The following is a 14856-nucleotide window of genomic DNA, read 5'->3' as shown; positions in this document are numbered from 1 at the left end:
AAAATTATATGAAGTGAAGTAAGCCAGGCCCAAAGAAACATAGGTCCCATGGTTTCCCTTATTTGCAATAACTAGTATATGTCTGGGACAAGCAGAAAAGCTCAGATAAGATGATGTTAAGCGAAATGAACCCGAAGATAGGGACACAAGTGTTTTTTTTCATTCTTGCTATTGTTTCTAACGTATTTATAAGGTACCACACCACGTGATTTTTTTGTTGCTTTGTATGTCCCTCCCCCATGGTATAACCCGTTTTCATTGTATTTGATGTCAGAAAATTTGGGGAGGGGAAGGGCAAAAACTAAATGTTTAAATAGGGATACAGCTTGACCCATTACAACAATGAGATGTACAAGACACTATGTTGAAAATGAACTTTACAATTTAGCCGGGGGTGGTGGGGATGGGTGGTGGAGGGGTGGGGAGGATTGGCAGGTGGGAATGATGGGTAAGGGGTGTAGTTGAGGAGGTCGGAGGGTCGGGATGGTAGGGGAAAAATAGAGGAGGAGGCAACAATTCTGAATAAGAAATGTACTCATTACCTTGCTCATGTAACTATAACCCCTCTGTACACAACAAAAATCTTACTTTTTAGAAAAGTATTCATGTCCAATGATTATTTCTTGTTTCACCACATAACTTTTACACAAAATGCACCAACAAGAAAATCTTATGACCACCGATACAATCTAAGTATGTTTGTGAATAAACCAACATAAACCTTTCATTAATGAATTCTTTCAACTCATCTCATTCCACCAAGTATAATTAAGATTTGATATATCATATTAACTATAAATTAATTTTCAAAACCAATTACACTATGGTAATATATTTATTTAATATATAAACAGCAACAAACTATGGCACTTAATTAAAATCAGATATCTGCTTTACTTAATATATTAACCATTAAACTTCTGACTTTTCAGAGCTTTGGATACCATATAAATGCATATGTCTACAGATTTACAAAATCAATAAAATACAGTTGTCTCAGGCAGAATAGAGGTTAATGGTGTTGAATCCAGGCTCAGATAGCAGGCTTCTGGGTCTGCAACTTGGTTTTCTTAATTACTAGATATATCAAGCCAGTTATTTAACTCTCCATAAGTTATGGTTTTAAAATTTATTAATTCAATCTAATTACCATTTCAAATCTTACATATACTATGAATGAAAAACAAAAACTGTTGTGAGTTGGCTTGCTTTTCACAATGGTACGATTAAGTAATTTCAAACTTATTTATGTATATTTTAAAGATGAAGAACAAACTAAAAGGCTTGTGGATAATGGGATCTTAGTTTCTTCCCCTTCAAATAAGAACATCAATATATATGACAGGAAATCTAGATTGAACCATAAAATGCTTGTAGTGATGATGACTCACTGAAAGTCCTAACCCCTGGGTCCTAGAGAAAGAATCTGACCCTGTTCAGCAATTTGATCACATAGCTAAATGTGCATATTCATATCTCTAGAGCTCTGTTTTTTCTTTATTACTAGTTGTAACAATGCTAGGGTCAAGGCAGAAAAAATCTGACAATTTGTCTTTAGCTTAGATCAAAACTGTAAATACATTTTTTTCATTTTTATATGTATTACTCTGCTTCACAATGTGAATGAGCTTTTGGATCCAGACACAGGTCTATGACCAGGATTCAAAAAATGTAAGTATAGAATCTGATTCTAGATTTCCAGATTTTCTTACTCCAATCCAATTAATTAACTCTCAATTTATTTTTATAAATAAAAGACAAATTTACAGAAGTGAAGCTGTGGCTGAAAGTATAGACTACTAGCCTAGAGAAAAGGAACAGAACCCAGGCCTTGACTTCAAGCCCCAAAGCCAACAAAAGGTAAATAAATAACCAATGACAAATATAAAATTTAGTTTAAAATTAGAGTACAAAGATGCTCACAAATAGGGCACAGATGAGTAGTTAAGGTCAATCAAAAATACATAATTGAAATATGAATCAATATACTTAGAAATAATTTTTAAAAGTTATATAAAATTTCAATGCTCATTTGAAGATATGGTAGCAACAAACATAATGTAATACAAATGTATGATAGCATCAAAAGAGATCTAAAATAGTGTAATTATTAAGAAAGCCAAAATCAAAATTCAGCCAAATTAAACTGCAGGAAGCTGGTTTTTGGAAAGGGTAAGTGGGGTCAAGAGGAAAGGGGTAGACAAATAAAAGGAGAAAGGGGGGAAATGCAGTCAAGAATAAAATGTATAATCTTACAAAATTAAAAAGAATGAAAGAAGGGGTAGGTAGAGGAAGGATGAGTGAGAATGTTGAAAGGGGTGACATTGATCAAGATATATTGTATTCATAAAGCTGCTTTGTGAAATGTAAAACTATGTAAAAATAATTTTAAAATGTGAAAAAAATATTCCTAGATATTTTGTTAAGTTTCTAACATATTTATAAGATGATTTCTTTGTTGCTTTGTATGTCCCTTCCCCAAGGTATAACCCCTGCTTTCACTGTATTTGATGTTGGTATAATATGTGGAGGGGAAGGGAAATAAGAAATTATTTAAATAAGGATTCAGGTGGACCCATTGCAACAATGAGATGTACAAGTCGTTATGTCAAAAACGAACTTTACAACTTTGTCCAGGGGGGGTTGGGTGGGGGTGGGGAGATGGGAAAGGATGGGACGGGGAAACAAAGGAGGAGGCAACAATGCTTGATAAGAAATGTACTCATTATCTTGTCCATTGTAACCCTTCTATATGGTATTTTCACACACAAAAAAAGAATAGAGGTGTTTCACTTTATACTATTATAATAGAATTTCCTGGCTAAATTAGAAAGGTGTACTGCTTGAAGTACAATATATGCCTATATAGAGCTATCTCTGAGAAATTCTTCATTCTGTTAGTATGTGCTAAATCAAACCTAAAATAAAAAATATAAAGGATATGACTATTCACACATCAAAGAAGAATTCTAAAGCACACAGCAGAACTGTTTCTTTCTTTGCTTTGGTATTGCTTCACAAGTGACAACTGGTCAGAGAACATAAACAAATCTCATTATATAGATACATACATATATGTATATATAAATATGTATACATATATATATTCATATATATATGAATATACACACAAACTTTTTCAAATTATGTCAGAAAGTCCTCAAATGTTTTTATTTATATATTCTTCTATAAGGAAAACTAATATCCTTTGCAAAACAAAATTAATCCATTTGATCATTTTACTTTATCTAAAGCAATTTTTATAAGTTTGGAAGGAAATTCTTTATTTTCTACAGATAAAACACATCCATAATTTCCTCATTTAAATAGCTATGCATGTCAAGACCCTTGTCCTAAAGTACAGCGTTTTAAAAATAAAATGATTAATTTTGTATGTGCCCACAATAAGTTTATTATAAGATTATCTGAGTTGTGCTGGTAGCTTTATTATAATCTGGGTTGTGGTCTTTTGGATAAATGTCCTGGAGTGGAATTGGTGGAACATAAAGTAGATCTGAATTTAGGCTTTTGAGGAACTTCCATGTTTCTTTCAAGAGTGGCTGAACAAATTTACATTCCTGCCTACAGGGGAAGAGGATTCCCTATGTGCCATAATAAAGCACTGGAAGAAGCCCAGATGCCCCTCAATGGACAAATGGGTCAAGAAAATGTGGTACATATAAACATAACAGAAATTTACTGATCCATTAGAAAGAATGATATTATGCTATTTGTGAAGAAACAGAAAGACTTAGAAAACATGATGTTAAATGAAGTAAGTCAGGCCCAGACAGATAAAGGCTTCATGTTTTCTCTCATATGTAGAAGCTAGATTTAGCTAACAAATGAACAGGTAAATACTTAGGTAGTACTTAATTGTATACATATGTATTAACTGAAATACAGTAGATTAAAAGGCTAATTCAAATTGTGTAATTCATAGAAAGACAATGTCAAAGTTCAACCAAATGAACACCAGAAAACAATACTAGAGGGTGGGGGATGGGGTCATGAGGAGAGGGCCAGATGAATAAAAAGGAGAAGGGAAGGAGAATGCAATCATGAATTCAATATATATCCTAAAATACTACTAAGTAGAAGAAGGAGGAAAGAGAAGGAAAGGGCAGATTTGTTGCATCCTGATTTTCCAGAGACATGCCAACACTCAGTCATTTAGGCTAGGAGTCTTTATTAGCAGGGCAGTCATTGAATCCATCTCACAGAGCTTTGGAGTGCAGCCCAAAGCTGCCAACCTACTGGGCATTTAAGGGCGCAAACCACAGGCAGGTGGTGTTTTTGTAATAAGACAGAGCAAGCAAGCTAGAGGTAAAGAAGCAAGAATTACACAATTTGCAGGAATTTGGCAGTTATTGGTTTTCCTCTCGCCCATTTCTTGGAATCTGCGGAGCTCATTCTGGTTATTCAGGTCACTGTGCCTTCTGTGTCTCCCCTGGCCTGGAAAGACCCCCCATAGCAGATACTGATCATTTAATACTATTTATTGAATTCCAGTGATCCAGTGGTTAATTCAGCAATTTACTTCAAGCCTAATTTTCCCTTTAATGACTAACCTGGAGTTTCTCTCTACCAAGAGGTTCTGCCTTTAATGTTTTGCCCTATTCTTTTTTCCCCCTATTCTTAATCACCAATAATTTTGTTCTGTTTCTGATTTCCCATTTTACATTCTTTTTGTGGTAGTTATCACAGGCTGAGAGGGATGGTTGAGAATGTTGAAAGGTGTGATATCAATCAAGATGTACTGCATTTGTATACCACTTTGTAAAATGGCAACTATTCTGTACAACTACTTCAAGATCATGAAAATATTTTTAAACGATTGTTATTTCCTTTAAAATAATGTAAATATGACCATATAAAACGATGCTAAGCGAAATGAACCCCAAGATAGGGACACAAGTGGTTTTATCTTTCTTCCTATTGGTTTTAATGCATTTATAATGTACCATGTGATTTTTTTTGTTTCTTTTGTATTTTCTTCCCCATTTTATAACCCCTGTTTTCACTGTATTTGAGTCTGGTGCCGTGCATCTTTTACATATATATTTCTAGTTTGGGGAGGGGAAAGGAAATAACAAAATGCTGAAATAAGGATACAGGTTGACCCACTGTAACAATGAGATGTACAAGACACTATGTTGAAAAGGAACTTTACAACCTGGGGTGGAGGGGGGAGGGAGGGAGGAGTTGGGGAGGTGGGGTAGGAAGAAATGGTAGGGGAAAAACAAAGGAGGAGGTGACAATGCTCAATAAGAAATGTATTTATTATCTTACTTATGTAACTGTAGTCCCTCTCTACAGTATTTTACAATAAAAATATATAAAAGCAAAAATAATGTATGGGTATGCTCACAGTTTGAGATGAAATAATTTGACACTGGTTCTTTCTTTCAGTCATTGAGATTTCAATATTCTCAGCAAGTAGGTAATAGGATAGTTCTTGGTTTCTGGGTGATCAACATCTACCCTGCAACTTCTACATCCTTTAATTTTTAATGGCCTGCATACATTGACAACCTGCTTTTCCTTCTGTTCATTTTCAAAGTGAAATGAGGGTGTGGAGAGATATCTAAATGGACCAAGGGGTCCATGTTATGAGTCATTACCAACTCTGACTCAAAGAGCATCTGGCAATTCCTTCAAATATCTGTCCAAATGGAAAAATTAACTATCATTGTGATGACAGCAATATAACTTATTGATCATTAAGCCAAAAGTCAATAATAATTTTTTTCTTATTTGTTCCTTCATAAATGTTGAGTGTATGACTTTGACCCTTTTCCAGGTCTCAGCAGGTCATAGCTCCTGAAGGTTTGTTTGGAGTTTTTGATGACATTCTCCTAAACCTGTAGAAGTAGTGGTTGGGGGGAGAGGGTAGATTACTTTCAGCCCATCTTTTCAGTAACTCAGCATCAACAAGACAATCTTCAAAGAGTATAAATATGCTTTCCTTGCTCAAAAAGGGTTAGCCCTTATCTTGAAAGCAATGAACTGCTGTGGGCTCTTTTGTAGTGATACATTCTTTGAACAGTGACCTCAAACCTAAGGGAGAGAATTTTAAACAGGCTTGCTCTATCAGTTCACACAGAAGAAAGGATTTTCTTTTTCCCTTTGGATTCATGTATATGTGGCCATAGATAGATGAAAAGATTGTGAAGCCACGAGACAATGTGCTCTTTGTACAACACTGTGTCTAACTGAGCCTCTAACGCAAACTGAGGTCAGAACATTAGCAATGATTTGATAGAAGGTTTTCTGCAGGAATTTAAAAATGTTTTGACAAACCATAGTATCTGTTAAGTAGCCTGTCCATCATCCTCATTTGACCTTGTTAAATGGAAAAAATAAACTTGAAGATGCTGTCTGGAAAATCACAGCTACAAAGTTAACAGAGGTCCTTTTTCAGGTTATGCATCATTTGGAATATATGTGTGATTACGTTTTATTCAGTTATAAAACAAAAATGCAAACCAGAAGTTAATAATTTTGATTATTAATGGAAACTAAAGTCTAATGTTCCATCGTGTCAGTTAAACATTATCTATACTCCCCTACTTTAGTTTATGCACCAGGAAAGCAGTGTCACATTCAAATTTGTATAATAGAAATGAAACTGCAAAACAAATAAAATGACCTCAGTTAGGTTATTCAATGATCCCAAATGAAGAAAGTCATTATCATAAAATCATAACTGTCACTAATTATTATTTTTTTAGGATATCAAAAAATTATAGGACATTACAGTGAAGAGTTGTTCCAGAAATATTTTACTCACAATAAATTAATTCCTTTTATAATATTTGGCAATGTTTTTGTAAAACAATTTGCATTTATACTGAACCTGCTTTTCATATGGTTTTTGTGTTTCCCCGGAGTTTCATCCCATCAAGTATACTTTTGTTACATTGAACAAAAGGAAAATGACAGAGTTCAATCAGAATTAGTATTGCAATAAATGTTGTTCTTAAGTCAATGTGGACAATAGTTAAGGAACAAAAATACTACTTGCAATTCTACACAGGATGATATACTGTAATTGTTTTATCTTCCTTTTCTCAAGAGATTTATCTTATCTGGGAAGGGACCCCAGTTGACCTGGAAAGCCAGATAAACTTAGCTAGCTCAGCAAGGAACATTCATCTGCATAAGTGAGTACCCATTATTCATAAAGGCAACTATCTTCATGATTCATTGTGATTAAAGTAGATAATGGTAGTGTGACAGAGGAATGATGCCAACTAAGGAGGAAAAAGAAGTCCTTTCCCCAAATGACTCAATGTCTACTGCCTTTCTGAACTTCCATAAAACTTGCTATTTTATTAATTCTTCGGTCATATATTTCATGCTATATAGAGTTCTCTGAACTAAGAATACTCTTAATTTCCCAGAGGAGTTTTTTATAATTTGAAAATATATGTTTTCTTTTAAACAGATATATATATAGATGAATAATATATAGCTATAGTATAATGACTAGTTTTATAAAACTTAGGTCAGCATTTTTCATACTGTGGTGAATAGACCACCACTTCAGAATAGTTTTGGTTGCTTTTAAAATAAACACTACTCTGGTACTCATTGTTCATGTTTGAAAGGCTAGCTACTCAGCAGGCTGAGATCTAAAGATTCCAGTTCAAAAAAATCCTTGTCAGGAATGTCTATGAGACTCTTTTCCAAATAAGAAAATGGCTGAAACTATTAGCCTGGCTCAAGTGGTATAGGCCCAGAACTGAGCAAAAAGTCAAGCACAAGTGCAAGGCCCTGAATTAAGAGTGTATTTATCCTGATGACCTATCTATTAAATCACAATTACCACTTAATATAATTTTTTAAGTGAAGTAAGCCAGGCCTTAAGAAACATAGGTCCCATGGTTTCCTTTATTTGAAATAACTAGTAAATGTCTGAGTCAAGCAGAAAGGGTCAGATAAGTTGATATTAGGGAAATGAACCCTAAGATATGTATTCAAATGTTTTTTTTTCTTTCATGAGATTGTTTCTAACACAATTAAAAGATTATTTCTTTGGTGCTTTGTATGTCCCTCCGCCACAGTATAACCCCTGCTTTCACTGTATTTCATGTCAGTATAATTTGTGGAGGGGAAGGGGAAAAACAAATTGTTTAAATAGGGATACAGGTGGACCCATTGCAACAATGAGATGTACAAGTCGTTAGGTTGAAAACGAACTTTACAACTTTGGTGCTGGGGTGGGGGGGAGGATTGGGTTGGGGGGAAGGGGGAGCGTGGGAAGGGATGGGAAAGAGAAACAAAGGAGGAGGCTACAATGCTTGATAAGAAATGTACTCATTATCTTGCCCATGTAATTGTAACCCCTCTGTTCAGTATTTTCACAATAAAAATAAATAAATAATTAAATCACAATTACCAATCATGGGCATCAATCAAGATGCACTTTACTTAGTAAATTTAATTGTTGAATGGTAACGCCTTAGCATAACTACTTAAATATCATAAACATACAATTCAAAATATTTTTACTAAACCAGCAACCTTCCTTCTCTATAACCCATAATTTGAAAGCCTCTGAAAATGAGTTACTATTAGTATCTATTTCTACCCTCATTCAATGATGTTATGTCTAAAGGAGCAATTGCAAGGCAGAAAGACATTTTCTCTCTTGTTCCCAAGTTTTATGTGGATGGAGTTTCTGGTTTGCTCATGACGTACCACTTACATCTCAATCATGTAACCCTGTTGTGGGAACCAAGGGGACTAACTAGCCCCTCTGCTCTCCTGAACTTGATGTGAGTTTCATGCCCAAGCCTTGTTTCTCTGGGCTGCTTTCAGACAGTGTGAAACAAGCCTATTCCTGCAGGAGGTGGAACTCTCGTGGGTTACTTTGACATAAGTTCATCTGAATGCCTATATGTCTGGAGATTTCTTACACCAAAGTCTGAGATACTTCCTACTCAGCCCTTACTTCCTGCCTTGTTTCTTCTACAAGCATTAAAATTACATTGAGGATCTAGAGTTCTTCGTTCACTGTATTGCTCTTTCTTCCATATTGTTCTCAAGCTTTTCCCTAATATAACTCTTGTACATTTAAGACCACCTTGGGTCTGCTTCTGAGAGAAAAAACCCTATAATATACACTTTGTACACATACAAACATAAGCTATAATGTTTGTTCATATATGCTATATGTTTATTTCATAAAGCAAACTCTCTCTCTCTCACATACACATACACACACACACAACAACAACAACAACAACAATTTGACCAGGTACTACAGGCAAGCAATAGGAATTTTAAAAATATTAACATTTGACTTCACTGTTTCTAGTTCCATTTTTTAAAACTACCTTAAGTTCTTTAAATTCTTCATAATCAATACAATCCTAACAGTCTTCTTCTCAGCACATGAAAAATATGATGGAGAATGTGCCTGTGCATTTTGGAATACGTGACTAATGGGAGCATGACTGCCCTTTATTTGCCCCCTGTTTTTGAGAGTTGATCATGTAAAATGACATGCAGAGTATTTCTGAGCCAATTCTACAATATTCCCACAAATCTTAAAGCTAGCCCCACAAACTACATAAAATATGTGTGTGTATGTGTGTGTGTGTGTGTATATATATATATATATATATAATGGAAAGGAAAGTTTGTGTGGAATGTACATAGCCAATCACAAGAGGCCGGGATTAAGGTAGTAGAAAAAAGTATTTATAACGTACCATTTGATTTTTTTTTTTTTTTGCTTTGTATGTTCCTTCCCCACGGTATAACCCCTGTTTTCACTGTGTTTGATGTTGGTATAATTTGGGGAGGGGAAGGGAAAAAAAACAAAATGTTTAAATAGGGATACAGGTTGATCCATTGTAACAATAAGATGTACAAGACACTATGTTGAAAAACGAACTTTACAATTTAGTGGGGGTGGGGGGTCAGGAGGAATGTAGTTGGGGAAGTGGGAGGGAAGGGATGGTAGGGAAAAAACAAAGGAGTAGGCAACAATGCTTGATAAGAAATGTACTCATTACCTTGCTCATGTAACTGTAACCCCTCTGTACAGTATTTTCACAATAAAACACTTAATAAAAAACAAGAAAAGATTTGAAAGGAAGGAGTGCTTCAATTTGCAATTTTACAGAAGTGGAAGTCAGAATTCTTGATGAAGAAATGTTCAACAACAGACAAGTCTAAGGCTGTCACACGTGGGGACAAAACAGCAACGGGTTTGGCAATTTGTTTTGAAAAGAACTTCAATATTTTGCCTGAAGCTATACAAAAATATCTCATCAATTTTCTCATGCTTTTTCAAAAGTTTTGAAACTTATTAGCTCTATAGGCCTTAGAAATAGAATAGTAGATGATATATGGTTGGGGGGAGGAGTATGACACTGCAAGAGCTGTTTTTGACAGTGTTTTATTTGATTGGACTTAATACATTGATGTAATGTCCATTTATCTATCCATTTCTACAACTATATATTTACACACATATACGTACATACGTTGTGTGGGGTTATGTTTTAGTTTTTTTCCTTGTTTTTCTTTTTTGTCTGTCGTGGTGTTCAAACTCTGCGTGTTGGCACTGTCTATTAGCTCTTCAGCTCAAGGCTAGCACTCTACCACTTGAGCCACAGTGCCACTTCCAGGTTTTTAGTGGTTTAATGGAGATAAGAGTCTCACAGACTTTCCTGCCCAGGCTGGTTTTGAACCTCGATCCTTAGATCTCAACCTCCTGAGTAGCTAGGATTACTGGTGTGAGCCACTGGCACCCAGCTTGTTTTAATTTTTAATATAATATAAATATGTCATAGGCTCCTCAGAGTCTCAGATGCAACTGAAATGTTACTGCATTTCACTGTCTATTTAGCTAAGTGGAAATAAAATATTTATTGTAGTGAAGAAAGCTTTGTGGAATTCTCAAGTTTAGCATTTGCTTGAACTTGGGCAAGTGACATAATATCTTATTAACCTCACATAAAAATGGCATAAACATAGTTTTATCAAGACTATGGAAGCTTTACATTTTATAACTTCATGAAGATGTGTAAAGTGGTAAACAGAAAGTTTTATTCTATCCATTTGTAAGCATTTCCAGACAATGAAAATAGATATAAAGTACAGATATTACCTTGGAAAAGAAAACATGAGATAGTACCATATTAGTTCAAATTATTTATAAGATAAACTAATTTGATTAGAATGTCCTTGCAGAAATGGATATGGAATAGGCTATTTTTTATGGGTTAAAACCTTATGAAACTGTGAAATGTGTAAAAAGGACAGTAACATTCTGAGATAGATTCTAATACCACTGTCCCTGATGGCATACAATTAGGATTATAATATTGACACTTGTGAGCAGGGGTCAGTCATAAAAGTAAATGATATCTATGTTTTCATATTCTTGCTAGGTTTTCTCCGTTCTTGATTCATATCAATATTAACATATTATCTATCTAAATATGAGAAAATCTAAGACTATAAAAACTAAGTTGAAGGTTAAATAATGAAAAACAAACCCACAAAGCAAACAGTTTTTAACATTACAGACAATAAATCTTCCTGTTACAATTATAAAGTGGTTCCTAGGCCTTCCAGGACTTAGATACAGTCACAGAAAGAAAAGTAACTTTTGGTAGAAGGTATAAGGCAGAAGCTACAGAGAAGGGTCCTTTAATACCCCTTAACTATTTCTACAGAGGCAAATGACAAGAAAATCCTATATGTTAGTCTTCAAAATGGTATTATTTTCATAAATTCCTTAGGTGATAATTCAGATTTCCTAGTAGAAAAGACAAAGTGATGGTCTTTAAATAAGAAACAAGAACTTAACCATGTAAAAAAAATATTCCATGCCAAAATTGCAATCTGGGCATAATCATCACTTTTAAATGATGGTAGTAGAGAGAAATGAGAGATAGGATAAACTTTCTGTTCTGTCTGAATCTGATGAAAGTTATGAAATAAGTATCCTTGGGAAGTCTCCTCATCTCCTAGGAAGAGAACAACCCTTTATGACAAGAGAGGAGAAAGCTCTTCAGGTGAGTCTACACATACTTACTAAATAACTTACGTATTATGTATAATTTATAATATGTTATGTATTCTTATATTAATTTATCATTCTTTCTTCCTAATTCCTAGTTGCTTTCCTTGCAATTGATTGTCCCTTCACCCCAGGCCCCATTTCCTTTGTTAATTTCCACAATTAATTACCTTTTTAAAGTGGTGTCCAAGCCCCTGGGTCTAATCACTCCTTTGGAGTTTTCACTTCGTTCTAAGGAGGCCTCCATGCACACAACATTAAAAGTATTAATATCAATAAAAGTATATGCTTTATCTTTCAAGTTGTTAATTTCATTTTCAGGCCGGTTATAGAACATGTTATAAAAGTTAGTTTCTCTTCCTCAATCTTTCTGTTAGTTTGGTTGGTTGTGGGGCTTGAACTCTGGGCCTGGGCATTATTCCTCAGCTCTTCAGTTCAAGGATAGCACTCTATCACTTGAGCCACAGCACCACTTCTGGTCTTTGGGTGGTTTATTAGAGATAAGTATCTCATGGACTTTCCTGCCTGGGCTGGCTTTGAAACTGGAGCCTCAGATCTAAGCCTCCTTACAGGATTACAGGCATGAGCCACCAGCACTCAGCATCTTCCACAATTTTAGAAACAGTTTATGAAATAGAAAGTTATGCCTTTGAGATGACAAGCCCATGTCTGAGATTGGGTATGAATTCCCACATAAATATTCACTTAGAAAAGCAGATATCAGAATGAGAGAAACAGAAATAAGATCTGGAGTTAAGAGCAAAAGCATCTTTCCCTATCTTCCAACAGTGTGAAAACTTGGGTATGTGGTCTAGGAATTAGAAAATTTCTGCTAGCAATTACAGGGGTTGACAAGTTAAAGCTGCCCTGCATTAGAAGCAATTGGTTCTACAAAGTGACAGAAATAGCAGTTAACCAGAGGTATAGTTGAGTGTTTTTATAGAAAAATAGGCAGAGGTTACAGAGGACAGAGACTAATAACCAAGTTACAAATTTTCAAGCCATTTGATGGAAAGGAAAGGCCTTGTATTTGTACTCGGATTTTGTTATGGAAAATTTGTATATAAAAAAAACTATTGTACTGGTGGCTCATGCCTGTAATACTATCCATTCAATAGGCTTAGATATGAGGATTAGATTTGAAGGTGTTGGAGTGCTAGCCTTCAGCAGAAGCGCTCAGGGACAGTGCCCAGGCCTTGAGTTCAAACTCCAGGTCTAAAACAAAACAAAACAACAACAAAAAGCCTATTACAAATAAATTGGGTCTTATGTAGAAGAATGCACAGGGTACTAACACAATAATCAAGACTATATGTGCAGCTGCTTATTTGTGTTTATGAAGAGAGAAGCTTTTGGTAGGATCTATATGCAACTAATAACAATGGCTACCTCTGCAATGTGAGAGTTTTCAACTCTAATATTGACTTGTAAATTCAGCCAATTAGGGCCACCCTGAATAATTCAACGTATGAAACAAATATATTTGGTGTATCCGCTTTATCTCCCCAATGGGTTCTCAAGGTATTGTCCTCCAAGAACAATAGTTAAGCCTTCAGATATAAATTTCTCCTACAACCTTGAGTGATACAGTGGTTCTCTTCAGTGGGAAACAATGATAAGGAGACTTCAAGCACAGACCTTGTTAGTTTTTCATCATGTCTTTATAGCAAACATATGTAAGGACATATTTGTAATTTCATCTTAGCTTTTCATGATGTAATTTTAACAACTCTGAAAAATTTAACTACTTGTGATTTGCCAAACATAATGTCAAAACTCTAAGTATGTAACAGTATCTTTGGAAAAAACACGTCGAGTGATCACCACTATTAAACCAAGATGGGCTTTTATAATGGATATGCTTATCAACAGACCCTCAAGAAAGCTATTCATTTGTCCTATCCAAACAGACAGACAGACAGAAAGGCAGACAAAGAGACAAAGAGGTGTCAAAGCTCAAAAGCAAATATGAATTTGATGCTTTGTTCTACAGACTACCTATTGAAACAGATATTTAGTAGACTGTGGTTTACTTAGAAAGTTTCAATATTATTCTAAAAATAATCTAAGACAAAGTACATCCCAGCATCATTTTAATTCCCAAAGAATCTTTGTAAGAATATCTCCCAGCACAGCTATGACTCCAAATCCTATGTGTATGTGAAGTGTACAGAAAAGGATCCGAATTATTTTGCTAGAAAGATCACAGCACAGATAAAGAGAAACACACCATTTGTTCATAAATACTAGCTTCAATTTATTCAGTAATGCATTTAATCAATGTCCTAATCCAATTAGGATTCTCTATTCTCCCAGCAGGAAGTACAAGGAAATGTAATATACTCAATAATCAGACTATTTTATGCAAATTTCATGCACCATTTGGTATTTATGCACTCAAGTTTAAAGTGAAAAAGGAGTCATACATTTCTGAGGGCAAACTATAATAAATCTGTGAAATGACAGGTTTTGAAAAAGTTTATGAACATAAGTTCATACATTTATTAATCCTGAAAATACTGATAATTCACACATATGAATGTAATCTACACTAACTTATTATGTAGAATAATAAGAAAAATGGCTATGTAAAAAATCTGTAATTTGATATACTCATAGAAATGTAATTTAATATGAAGACTCATGGTGTAATTTTGTAATTTATACCAAGTATAACAGACCTAAGATATCTACAGGATATAGTTTGAAAGTCAAATGATTATAGACATGCCTATAAAATAATAATATATGGGCATTATATGAATAATTCAATGGTGTACATTAATGTTCACATTAAATTTATCTGAATT

At 34.5% G+C, this 14856-nt stretch overlaps 1 protein-coding gene and 1 pseudogene across 3 annotated transcripts in view; both read right to left on the bottom strand.

The window, feature by feature from the left end:
* The window catches only part of LOC105988891, a 14443-nt pseudogene extending 2060 nt beyond the window's left edge, over nt 1-12383 (bottom strand).
* The window catches only part of Dpp10 (dipeptidyl-peptidase 10 (non-functional)), a 1450850-nt gene that overhangs the window by 275002 nt on the left and 1160992 nt on the right, over nt 1-14856 (bottom strand). The gene's annotated exons all lie outside the window — the stretch shown is intronic.

This window comes from Dipodomys ordii, unplaced genomic scaffold, assembly GCF_000151885.1.
Source record: "Dipodomys ordii isolate 6190 unplaced genomic scaffold, Dord_2.0 Scaffold52, whole genome shotgun sequence".
Taxonomy (NCBI): Eukaryota; Metazoa; Chordata; class Mammalia; order Rodentia; family Heteromyidae; genus Dipodomys; species Dipodomys ordii.
This window is presented reverse-complemented; position numbering and strand designations above follow the sequence as displayed.